Source organism: Vicugna pacos, chromosome 11 (assembly GCF_048564905.1).
Source record: "Vicugna pacos chromosome 11, VicPac4, whole genome shotgun sequence".
NCBI lineage: Eukaryota > Metazoa > Chordata > Mammalia > Artiodactyla > Camelidae > Vicugna > Vicugna pacos.
The window spans coordinates 36947617-36960489 of record NC_132997.1 but is presented as its reverse complement, the minus strand read 5'-3'; the positions used below and the strand labels follow the sequence as shown (position 1 = coordinate 36960489).

The 12873-nt window shown below is 35.8% G+C and overlaps 1 protein-coding gene across 6 annotated transcripts in view; it reads left to right on the top strand.

Annotated features, from left to right (window-relative positions):
* The window catches only part of MARCHF8 (membrane associated ring-CH-type finger 8), a 136846-nt gene that overhangs the window by 39038 nt on the left and 84935 nt on the right, over positions 1-12873 (top strand). Inside the window, exon 1 of one of the 6 annotated variants that reach the window (XM_072971138.1) lies at positions 7991-8015. The exons of the other annotated variants lie outside the window; for them this stretch is intronic. The gene's annotated coding sequence lies outside the window, so the exon portion shown is untranslated. Of the gene's footprint in view, positions 1-7990; positions 8016-12873 lie in introns of those variants that run through there. 6 annotated transcript variants of the gene reach the window in all.

The following is a 12873-nucleotide window of genomic DNA, read 5'->3' as shown; positions in this document are numbered from 1 at the left end:
AAGTGAGTGATTCTTTTCCTTTATTTAAAACTCTTGGAGGATTGTTCATATCTCCAGAGATGGTCAATCATTTTTGCTTTATTTCTGAAAGTATCATTATGAACACCTGAATTTTACATATTTGATTATTTTTTAGTAATAACCAAGTTTTTTTAAAAATTGATAATCAAATTGTCCTTTCGTTGGCCAATGAGAGCACCCGTAGGTTGGTTCCTGGGTCCCTGTGACATGAATACCTTTGATAGCTTCCTGCTTTCTGGTTTGACAAAATGTGCATGCTCAGCTTGTATACTTCTAGCTGTAGATCTGGAATCAACCCTTTGTTCAACAAGCCTTGATTCCTTTTAGTGGGAAGTTGTATTTAGAGACCGCAGTCCGGCTACCATACTTTGGTTGTTGCTTCTAGGCTTTTTCAGTGGACAGAGCTAGGAAATAGCATTGTATTTTTAACATTTATTTATTTTAATTCTATTTTCTTAGAAGTATAGTTGATTTACCAAAGTTCTGTTAGTTTCTGGTGTACAGCATAGTGATTCATTTATACATATATATATATTCTTTTTCGTATAAATTTTAGGATTATTTGTTCTATTTCTGTGAAAAGTGTCCTAGATAATTTGATAGGGATCACATTAAATTTGTAGATTGGGTAGTATGTCCATTTTAACAATGTTAATTCTTCCAATTCAAGAGCACGGAATACCTTTTCATTTCTTTACATTATCATTTCCTTAGTGTTTTATTTTTCTCTGCATATAAGTCTTTCACCTCTTTGGTCGGGTTTATTCCTAAGTATTTTATTTTTTAATGTGATTTTAAAAGGGATTTTTTTTTAAGTTTCCTTTTCTGATACTTCACTTTTAGTATAAAGAAATGCAGCAGATCTCTGTATGTTAATCTTTTATCCTGCTACCTTGCTGAATTTGTCAGCTCTAGTAGTTTTTGTGTGGAGTTTTTAGGGTTTTCTCTATATATAGTATCATGTCATCTACATATAGTGATGATTTTACCTTTTCTCTTCCAATTTGGATCCCCCTCTTTTTCCCTTTACTTGTCTGATTGCTCTGGCTAAAATTTCTAATACTGTGTTGAATAGAAGTGATGAGAGTGGGCATCCTTATCTTGTTCCAGATTTTTAGTGAGAAGGCTTTCAACTTTTCACTTTTGAGTATTATGTTGGCTGTGGATTTGTCATAAATAACTTTTATAATGTTGAGATATGTTCCTTCTATGCCCATTTTGGTAAGATTTTTATTATGAATGCATATTGAATTTTTTCAAATGCTTGTACTTTGTTGAGTTGTTCATGCAGTTTTTTGTCCTTTTGTTGATATGGTATATCTCATTGATTGATTTGCATATGTTGAACTATCCTTGTAACTCTGGGATGAAACTGACTTGATGTAGGGTGATTTTTTTTTAATATGTTGTTGGATTTGGTTTGCTAATATTTTGTTGAGAATTTTATATTCATCAAAGACATTGGCCTGAAGTTATTTGTTTTTTAGTAGTATCTTTGGTTTTGGTATCAGGTTGATGACAGCTTCATAGAAAGAGTTTGGGAGGGTTCCCTCCTCTTTAGTCTTTTGGCAGAGTTTGAGAAGGATAAGTTCTTTTTTTCATGTTTGGTAGAATTTCCCAGTGAAGCTATCCGGTCCTGGACTTTCATTAGCAGAAGTTTTTTGTGTGTTTTTTTATTACTGATTCTACTTCACTTCTAGTGATTGCTCTGTTCAAATTATCTATTTCTTCTTGATTCAGTTTTGGTGGACTGTATGCTCCTAGAAACTTACCCATTTCTTCTGTGTTGTCTAATTTGTTGCTATATACTTGTTCATAGTAATCTCTTAAGGTTTTTTGTATTTCTGCAGTGTTGATTGTAATTTCTTCTCTTTCATTTCTCATTTTTATTTACGTCCTCTCTGTTTTCTTCTTGGTGAGTCAGGCCAGAGGTTTGTTGATTTTGTTTACTCTTTCTAAAAACCAGCTCTTTGTTTGATTGTGTTTTTCTATTTTTAAAAATCTTTTATTTATTTCCTCCCTGATCTTTATTATTTTCTTCCAGTAACTTTAGGTTTTGTTTTTTCTTCTATTTGTAATTCTTTTAGGTGGTAGATTAGGTTGTTTATTTGAGATTATTCTTGCTTTTTGAGGAAGGCCTGTATTGCTGTGAACTTCCCTATTAGGACTCCTTTTGCTACATCCCATAGATTTTGTGTGGTTGTGTTTTCATTATCATTTGTCTTAAGGTGTCTTTAAATTGCCTCTTTGATTTCTTTTTTTTTAAACATTTTTTATTGATTTATAATAATTTTACAATGTTGTGTCAAATTCTAGTGTAGGGCCCAATTTTTCAATTATACATGAACATATATATATATATATATATATTCATTGTCACATTTTTTTCTCTGTGAGCTACCATAAGATCTTGTATATATTTCCCTGTGCTATATAGTATAATCTTGTTTATCTATTCTACATTTTGAAATCCCAGTCTGTCCCTTCCCACTCCCCGCCTCCTTAACAACCACAAGTTTCTATGAGTCAGTTTCTGTTTTGTATTTATGTTTTGTTTGTTTTTTTTTTTTTTTGATTCCACATATGAGCGATCTCATACGGTATTTTTCTTTCTCTTTCTGACTTGCTTCACTTAGAATGACATTCTCCAGTAGCATCCATGTTGCTGCAAATGACGTTATGTTGTTGGTTTTATGGCTGAATAGTATTCCATTGTATAAATATACCACATCTTCTTTATCCAGTCATCTGTTGATGGAGATTTAGGCTGTTTCCATGTCTTGGCTATTGTAAATAATGCTGCTATGAACATTGGGGTGCAAGTGTCATCCTGAAGTAGGGTTCCTTCTGAATATATGCCCAGAAGCGGGATTGCTGGATCATATAGTAAGTCTATTTTTAGTTTTTTAAGGAATCTCCATACTGTTTTCCATAATGGCTGCACCAAACTACATTTCCACCAGCAGTATAGGAGGGTTCCCTTTTCTCCACATCCTCTCCAGCCTTTATCTTATTGGACATTTTAGTGATGGCTATTCTGACCATGGTGTGAGGTGATACCTCATTGTATTTTTGATTTGCATTTCTCTGATAATTAGTGACACTGAGCATTTTTACCAAGAGACAAATGTGCCTCTTGGCTATTTGTATGTCTTCATTGGAGATTTGGTTGTTTAGGTCTTCTGCCCATTTTTGGATCAGTTTTCTTTTTTTGTCAGTTGTATCATTTGCAAATATTTTTTCCCATATCATAGGTTGCCTTTTTGTTTTGCTTATGGTTTCCTTTGCTGTGCAAAAACTTACAAGCTTAATTAGGTTCCATTTATTTATTTTTGCTTACATTTCTATTTTGGGTAGATTGATATAAGAGAATATTGCTAAGATTTATGTCAGAAAATGTTTTGCCTCTCATTTCTTCTAGGACATTTATAGTGTCTTGTCTTAAGTTTTAAGTCTTCAAGCTATTTTAAGTTTATTTTTGTGTATGGTGTGAGGGAGTGTTTTAATTTCATTGATTTACATGTAGCTGTCCAGTTTTCCCAACTCTACTTGTTGAACACTATGTCTTTTGATTGGAGCATTTAGTCCATTGACATTCATGGTAATTATTGATAGATGTGTATTTATTGCCATTTTAAACTGTGTTTTCCAGCAGATTTTGTGTTTCCTCCTTATTCCTTTCTTTTTCTTTTTGTTTTTCCTTCTGTGGCTTAATGATTTTCTTTTGTATTATGCTTGATTTCTTTTCTTTTTGATGTTTGTTAGTCTATTGTATGTTTTTGATTTGTCGGTGCCCTGTTTTTCAAATATGTTAACCCATTATTGAATCTGCTTTACATTGATAATCATATAGACTTAAACACATCCTAAACAGTTCAGAAACAATCTACATTTTCTTGCTCCCCTCCCTCACGTTTTATGATTTTTATGTCCTCTTTCACATCTTCATGTTTATTCTCTTGCTATTCATTGTAGTTATCACATTTCCAGTTGTGATTTTTCTTTTTACTTTCTATTAAATGCCTGCTTCTTTTCTATTTAGAGAATATCTTTCAATATTTCTTTTCAGACAGGTTTAGTATTGCTGTGTTCTTTTAGTTTTTGCTTGTCTGAGAAATTTTTTTGCTCTCCTATTCTAAATGATAGTCTTGCTGGGTAGAATATCCTAGGTTGTAGGTTTTTCTCCTTCAGGACTGACTATATCTTGCCACTCCCTTCTGGCCAGCGGTGTTTATGTAGAGAAATCAGGTGTGATAGCTTTATGGGCATTGTTTTGTAACTATTTGTTTTTCTCTTTCTGCCTTTCGAATATTTTCTTTGTCTTTAACTTTAGCATTCTGATCATCATATTTCTTGGTGTAGGTTTATTTTGATTCATCTTGTTTGGGACTCTTTGTACTTGGATAGCTGTTTCTTTAGGTTTGAGAAAATTTCAGCCATTCTTTCTTAAAATATGTTTTTGATTTTCTTTTCTCTTTCTTCTTTTGGGATCCTTATTATATACGTGTTGATTGAATTACTTGATATTATATTTTAGTTCCCTTATGTTGCTTTCATTTTTTAAAATTTATTTATCTGTCTGACTTTTTATTGGGTAGTTTCCATCCTTATATTTTCTAAATTATTTATTCTTTCTTCAGCATGATTTATTCTGCTATTTATTGCTTTTAGCTTGGCTCTCATTTCAGCAGTTGAATTTTCTGATTTTAATTGGCTTTTTATAGTTTCTAGTTCCTTTTATAGTAATCTGCATTTCTGTCAATAACTTCTCTTAATTACTTCAGTGCTTTTATCATGTCCTTTTTGAGGACATTATCTGGTAGACTGTAGATGTCTATTTTATTGTTTGTTCTTTCAGGGGGATTTCTCTTGTTCTTTTAATTGGGAGTGGTTCCTTAGCCTCTTCACCTTATATTCCTCTAATTTTATAAATTTAGGAGTAACAGTTATGTACTGTGGTCTTGAGGGGCTGTTTTTATGTAGGAGAGTCTCTGTGTAGACTGTGTTTGTCTAACATATTTGTTGCTAGGGTTTTTTTGGTGTGGATGGCTGCCATGTCTTTTCTCCAGCTTTGGCCATTTTAGTCATCATATTTCTTGGTGTAGGTTTATTTTGGTCCATCTTGCTTGTGCCCCTTTGTGGATCCTGTACTTGGATATCTGTTTCTTTCTTTAGGTTTGAGAAAATTTCAGCCATAATTTCTTATAGTATGTTTTTGATTTTCTTTTTCTTCTCTTGGGACCCTTATTATATATGTGTTGATTGGCTTGCTTTATATTATAATTTTATTCCCTTACGTTGCTTTCATTTTGTTTTAATTTATTTATCTGGATGTATTTTTGATACATTTGTGGGAGAGGGTGAGCTCCATATCCTTCTATTCTGCCATCTTGAAGCCCCTGTTTATATTACTTTTAAATTAGGTCTTGGGTTACTGTTTTGGTGAATAACTAATGTGGTTTTTTTTTCCTATAGTTTTTTAAATAGAAAATACTATCTAAAGGTGAGAAAACTAAAAAACAGTGGGTTCTAGGATCATAGAGCAAACAGTAAACCTAACTTTTTTGTGTTCTACCAACTATGTACACATTAAAATAATGTTAAAGGTTTAATTCTTAATAGACTTTAACTACTTTGGAAATTTATGTATAGGAAAGTGGGGCCAATGTTGCTTTTCTTTCTTTCAGCTTATGCTTTGTTATGTATTAGCATGCATACACAATCAGTGGGGCAGGAAGATTAGGAAAATGAAGGATTTAAGATTTAGTTATAAGGAAACACTAGTTGATGTTCTACGGATTTTTCACCTCTGCTCTATATAGAACACTGTGGGGAATACCAAAGAAATATATGCTGATCTAGAACACTGTAGGGAATGCTAAAGAAAATGTAATGGTCTAGAGAGAATTCAGCCTTTTAAGTAGACCAAGCTTTCTACACTGTAGGGAATAATCTAAAACTAGACAGTATATTGTGTTAAGAGTTCTCCAAAGAAAAAGAACCAATAGGAGATAAAGAGCAAGAGAGAGAGAGAGAGAGCAAGCGTGAGTGAGATTTTGATTGATTTTAAGAAACTGGCTCATACAATTGTAGAGGCTGTCAAGTCCAAAACCTGCAGGTAGGTTGGCAGACTGGGGACAAAGAGAAGAGATGAATCTGGAATTTAAGACCAAAGGCAGTCTTCTGGCAGAATTCTCTTCTTCCAGGGAGGTCAGTTTAAAAAAGTTTATTTTTAGATTAAGACCTCAAATGATTAGATGAAACCTACCCACGTTATAGAGGGTAATCTCCTTTACACAAAGTCTGCTGATTTAAATGGTAATCACATCTAAAAATGCACCTTCACAGAAACACCTAGAATAATATTTGACCAAATTTCTGGGTACTGTGTTGAGTCAGTTGATACATAAAATTAGCCAGCACATACATTGAAGGACTGTTTTGTATATAATTAAATCTCAAACTGTAAAGAATATTGGGTACGTGTTATGGGTGGTAAGAAAGGGGTAGAGGAGCTTGTTTTGCTGTTTCTTTGCTCATTGAGGAGATAAGCTTTGAGATGTGCTCTGAAAGCCAGGGATTTTTTTGTCCTGATGTGCAGAGTGTGGAGAGTATCCCAAGAGGGTGGATCGGAATGAACAACGGTAGAATTGACTGTGGCATGTACAGGAGTTGTTGGGAAGATTTTTCCTGGCTGGACAGATATTTTTTGGATGGTAAGGGAGGTTAAGAGTGAGCAGGTGAGGCAAGCTCTGCTCTGGTCTGTTTACTTTACTGCATTAGGTAGAGAAAGTGCTTGCCCCAGTGTGAGATGACAGCTGGCTGATGCAGGGCCGTCTGTACCACTAGCATCATATGCTACATTATATCCTGTGATGTGACAAGAATTCCATTTGCAGAAAGCCTTTCAAATGAAATATAGCTGCCTTCGATTTTTCTGTTACAAAAACTGGCCAGAATGATTTCTTCTGTCAACTTAATGCAGGTGCTTCAAAAGGCCTATGTTTGTGAAGAAACATGAGCTCCTCCAATGATGTGAATTTCTGCCAGTAGTTCTAGTCTTTAAGCTGTGAAATATTTTTGGGTTCATTACTGTGAAGTAGAAATAGAGCCCAGGAACTCCCCTCCCCTCAACATTACAAACTAAAGAACATAATTAATTTTTTATATGTAATAGGTGTAAGAACACTTTATAATAAAAAGCTTCTACCAGTAAAAATACTATCAGAGAGAAAAATAGCAAAAACAATACATGGTTAAATTGGTCCAAAATAGGCCCAAATGAATTGCCTCCCGATGTCTCTGTCCCTTTGCAGTGTGAGTCTGCTTGTTTCTTCCCACCAAGTGATTCAGTCTGTTTCCCCACCCTTGGTGCTGGGATTTGCCATGTGACTTGATCTGGCCAACGAAGCATCAGCGGACATGATGCAGGCAGAGGCACCGTGTATGGTGGGCCAGCCCTCTCAGGATGCTGCTGCCATCATGTGCAGAAAGTGTGAGGAAGACCACATGGAAAGGGAGGCCCAGCTTTTCCCACTAAGCCCAGTCCCCAGCTGCCCTGGGCCCAATGCGGCAGTATGAGTAGGTCAGGTGAGAGCAGCAGAAGAGCTGCCCAGCAAACCCATGGAATTGTGAGGAATAGGAAATCTCTGCTGTTTAAGCAACTAAGTTTGGGGTGATTTGTTACCCAGCAGTGGCAAACAGAAACATTCTGTGATGAACGGCTGGAATCTGCCCCTGTAATTCTAATCAGGGCTTCATTACTGAGCCTTCCAGGAGCCCACAGTCCAGTGAGGAAGGCAGAATGTCAGCAGGTCACTTCATTCCAGTGTGGTGAATGCCCAGGAAGGGCTCTGGGCTGCTACAGTCTTGCTTTTTCCTGTATCCCCCTTTCCTCATCTCTAAGGATCAGATTCTGTTCTCTGCAGGACAGGCATGGAAGAGCATTGGAAGAACTAGAGGAAGGAGACTTCAGTGAAGATGTTTTCCATCTCGTAAGTCAGTCAGACTTGCACTTTCCTTTCTCACAAGTGAAATGCTGAAAGAATCCCAACAAATCTCTTTTCCTTTTGTTAATTCCTAGTGTTTTCAGTATTCTTGTATTTGTCCTGTTAGCAAGGGAACGCCATATTCTTCCTTAGCTTTCCTCAGGTTCAGAATCATCTGGAAAATTCAGACATTATAGTCTGGCCCTTTTCCTAGTTCATCCCTGGTTCATTTAATTCACACCCATAGTGAAGTGATTCTACAGAGGCCTCCCTGAGTCACTGGAGAAGTCATGGATGGCACACAGTGTCTTGAGCTGAGTCCCGCCTGCCCCATGTTATCTTCTCTCACCCTTGCCATCTGCCTTGGCCTGCCCCTCTCTCGTACCCTGCTCCTTGAGATTCTGAACTGCACATAGAGGGCTTCAGTCCGCAGCATTCTTCTCTCTCCTGGCCAGGCACTTGCATTTGGCTAAGGACTTCCAGCACGAGGCTCTCTCAGTTTTCCTTAGGGGCCTGTTGTCCTCCCCCTGGGCGGCCTTGTTGGGCTTACTTGGAGATCACTCTGCCCTTCTTGGCTCCAACCTTTGAGGCTGCATGTTGCAAAATTGCCTTGAATAATCTACTGGAATAGTTTAAAGAAAGGGCTTTAATTTTCTGTAGTTGTAAGAGTGCAGGGTTATGTTATTATATATGTAGTATATGTATATAACATATAGTTATAATAATTAAGGATGTGGACTAGAATTTTAAAATGCAAGATTTTTCTGTGGCTTGTGGTATAAATTTGCAAGAGAACTCAAAATGATAAAGTTAAATATTTGTGATAAATTGGACCCATCTATTTCAGGCACATCTGTCTTGAAATATCTAGATAATTATTTTGTCAAATTTTTACCAAGTATACCCATTAGTTTGGTCAAATGTCCCTCCATATAGGCAGAATTGCAGCAAAAAGCATATTACTTTTAATACTTCAAATACGGATTCTGTGTTATTGTCTGTATCCATGGTGATCATAATAACTCTTTTTGACCATAACAAAGCCAGCGACATGCCAGGATTTCTCTCTCTCTCTCTCTCTCTCTCTCTTTTTTTTTTCCCATAGCTGTGCTACAGTGAGATGGAAAAGAAAAGACCTACATATTTTAGGTTCACTGTGTAAGTCGCCACAGGCTACCACATTTAGTGAAATATGGCTAAGAAACCTTGGGCAAGTTGCTTAACTTCTCTGAGCCATGTGTGAAGTGGAGATAAAGCCATTTCTCTACCTCCTGGCACTGCTGTGCAAATCAAAGGAGATAATGCATGTGAAACACTTCGGACTTGCAAGCACTGTCATCTGTTATATTTTTTTTCCCCCAGCATTACTATTCAAAGATGGTATTTCTGTGCTTTCCAGTCTGTCCTCTTGGCTTTATCATGTTTAAACTGTTTATAATTTGAATTTCATTTTCTAGTTACCTTCAGCATTGCTTATTTGTTATTTTTTAATGTAACATTGATATTACTCTGTTACCTCTAGTCATGCTCTGAATTATTCTAGGGGATTTTATTTTTTATTTTTAAAATTTTTTTTATTGAAGCATAGTTAGTTTACAATGTTGTGTCAACTTCTGGTGTACAGCACAATGCTTCAGCCATATAGGAACATACATATATTCATTTTCATATTGTTTTTCACCATAAATCATAAATTACTATAAAACATTGAATATGATTCCCTGTGCTATACTGTATAAACTTGTTTTTTTAAAATCTATTTTATATATTCTAGGGAATTTTAAAACTAACAAACCATAGTCTTCTATTTGTGTTTTTGAGTACACTTTATTTAGTCTGTGGGATGCATTTGTGTGCCTTATGATTTTTTCCTTCACTTTTGGTAATTACATATATATTTTCTGATAGTCACTGCTTTACTCTGTTACATTTAAATGTTTTTAATTCATTTTTGTATTTTTTAATAAGCTCATTGTTCTTGAAGCTCATAATGTTAATAGACCAAGTCAAACAAACCTTTGTCTCAGATTTTTTTTTTAGTGGGTGGCATGTGGAGACCTTGTGGTATTACTTTACCATCTTCCCTAAAATTCTTAGAACTTTCAAGTTTAATTTTGGTCTTAATTTCAGTAAAAAGTAGGAGTGAGGTAATCTTGATACCTTAGGTTTCTACCTTGCTACCTGTTGGTCTAGCTGAGGGCAAGACAGTGGCCAGATGTGAGTTGCTTGTAAGAGCTTTTTTCCCTGGTTGAGTGAAGGAAATAGGCTTTGAGGTGATGCTGTTAGTGTGATAGCATGTTTTATGCTCTTCTTTGGCTCGGCAGGGAAGTCTTCAGTAACTTGCTACCTGTTCATCATTGGATTTTTGACTCAAAGATTGAAACTGCTCATCTGTAACTTATGAAACTTTAGTTTTCCTCTGTCTTAAAAGAGCTTTTATCAGTCATTCTTAACAACTTTTAATTGTGTCCTTTTAGAATTATTTAAAAAAAATACTTGGATCACATTTCATTATATTTGACTTCCATTATAGTTTAGGACTTAGTCTGATGTGGTCAATCTGCTGCAAATATTTAAAGATCATTGTTTCTTCCCAATTAATATGAACTGTACCAGGATGAAAAATACTGAATTTTTGTTTTTGTTTTCTAGATTTTCACTGTGCTACTTGATCAGTATTTGAGACAGTGAACAGTAGTGAACAGTGTTATAGTTTGAGTTACAAATGAGATTCCCACCTGATTCTGGCTCCTGTTTGAGAATAATTGATTTAATCAGTATTTATTAAATGGGTTTTATGTAGTAGGCATTGGGCTAGAGAGCAGAGATACAAAGATGGGCAAAATGATATAGAATCTCTGCCTTTGGGGAGCTTACAGCCCAGTAAAGGAGAAAGTCCTTAATTAAAGAATTCAATACATTTGAAATTCCAGCTGTGAAAATTGTTAATGAAGTAGAAGTTCTTCTAAAGACCTGTAAATGTGGGATTTCCTGAGGTTAGTCAGGTGGTAATTAGATCCTGAGGGGCAGGAAGAGCATTGTAGGCAAGCAACAGCATATTTGAAGGCCCTTGGATAGGAAAAGCCTTAGGGGACTGAAAGAAAGCCACTGTTGCTGGACTGTAGAGGGAGAGGGTGGTACAAAATGAGATTGGACAGATAAATAGGGGTCACACTACATAGGGCCTTGTAGGCCATGTAAAATGAGTATCTTGAGATATGATTTAGAGACTGTAAAATTCACTTATTTTAAGTGTGCACTTCGGTGGGGATAGTAAATTTAGAGTTGTGCATCCATTTTGAGGCATTTTCATTTGCCCCCAAAAGTCCCCTCATGCACATTTGCAGTTAATGCCTACTCCTACCCCAACCCTATGCAGCCACTGACCTGCTTTCTGTCCCTATGAATCTGCCTTTTCAAGAAACATCACAAAAGTAGAATCATACAATTTGTTGTCTTTTGTGTCTGACTTCTTTAACTTTGCATATTGTCTTTGAGGTTCATCCATTCTGTAGCATGTATCATTGGTTTGTTCCTTTTATTGCTGAATAGTGTTCCATTGTGTGAATATGCCACTTTTGTCTGTGTATCAGTTGATGGGCATTTGGAATGTTTCCAGTTTGGGGCTATTAATGAATAATGCTTCTGTGAACATTCATGTCTGTCCACACAGGACATATGTCTTTGTTTCTCTTAGGTAAATTCCCAGAAGTGGTATTGCTGGGTCATATGATAAGTTTATGTTTGACTTATGAAGAAACTGCCAAACTGTTTTCCAAGGTTTATATATCACTTTACTGGCAATATGTGAGGACTCCAGTTTCTCCAGAACCTACAGTTGAGATTAACTTCTTTTTGATTATAGCTATTCTAGTAGGGATATAGTATTATCTCATTGTGGTTTTAATTTGCAGATCATTTCAAAAGCTTACTTGCTATTAATTTATCTCTGTTGGGAAGTGTCTACTAAAATCTTTTTTGTCCATTTTTTAAAAGGATTGTCTTCTTGAATTGTAGGAGTTCTTTATATATTCTGGATACAAGTCTTTTATCAGATATTGTCACATTTTTTCCCCAGTTTTTTCAGTTTTCTTGATAGTATCTTTTAAAGCACAAAAGTCTTAAATTTGATCAAATTTGATTTCTCTGTATTTTCTCTTTGAGTAAAATGCACAAAGTTGGTCACTAAAGCCAAAGTTATGGATTGGATAACTCAGGAAAAGGGAACATAGAATGAGAAGGGGAGAAGGTAAAATGGAGCTTTGAGGGATCCTAACATTTAGTGTCGTGCTGGAGGTGACAGATGGGCAAAGGTAAAGGAGAAGTAGGAGGAAGATCAGGAGAATGCCGGGTCATGTAAGTAAGGTATTTGGAGACTAGGAAGGAATAAATGTGGTAAGTCAAATAACATGGGCCCAGAAAACGTCCTTATTACACCCCACATCTTTTCCCCCAGCCTCCTGATTTAGTTATGTCACAGTGTTGTTTATATCATTATCATGCTTATACCATTATCAGTATGGAAATGCTTTTCATTTTAGAGCCAAGTGATGACGTTTTCCTTCTTTTCTAGTTTTGTTGTTACTGTTTTTACTTGGTATTTTCACTTGTATGGTTATTATTATGCTTATCCTTAGGTCTTCCAAGATGTCCATGACATTATCTGTCATTCCATCTTCCCTGTTGAGACTTGCTTTATTCTGGAGACCTGCCCCTAGAAGTGTTCTGTATGTCTACTACACTCTAGACTAATAGTCTCTAAGCCTGCTTTGCAGCTACGAGTCCAGAACTTCCATTTTGTGCATCTTCCAAGTTATGATGACTGTGTCGTTCATTCTCTGTTTTTCTTTTCCTTGATTTAGTC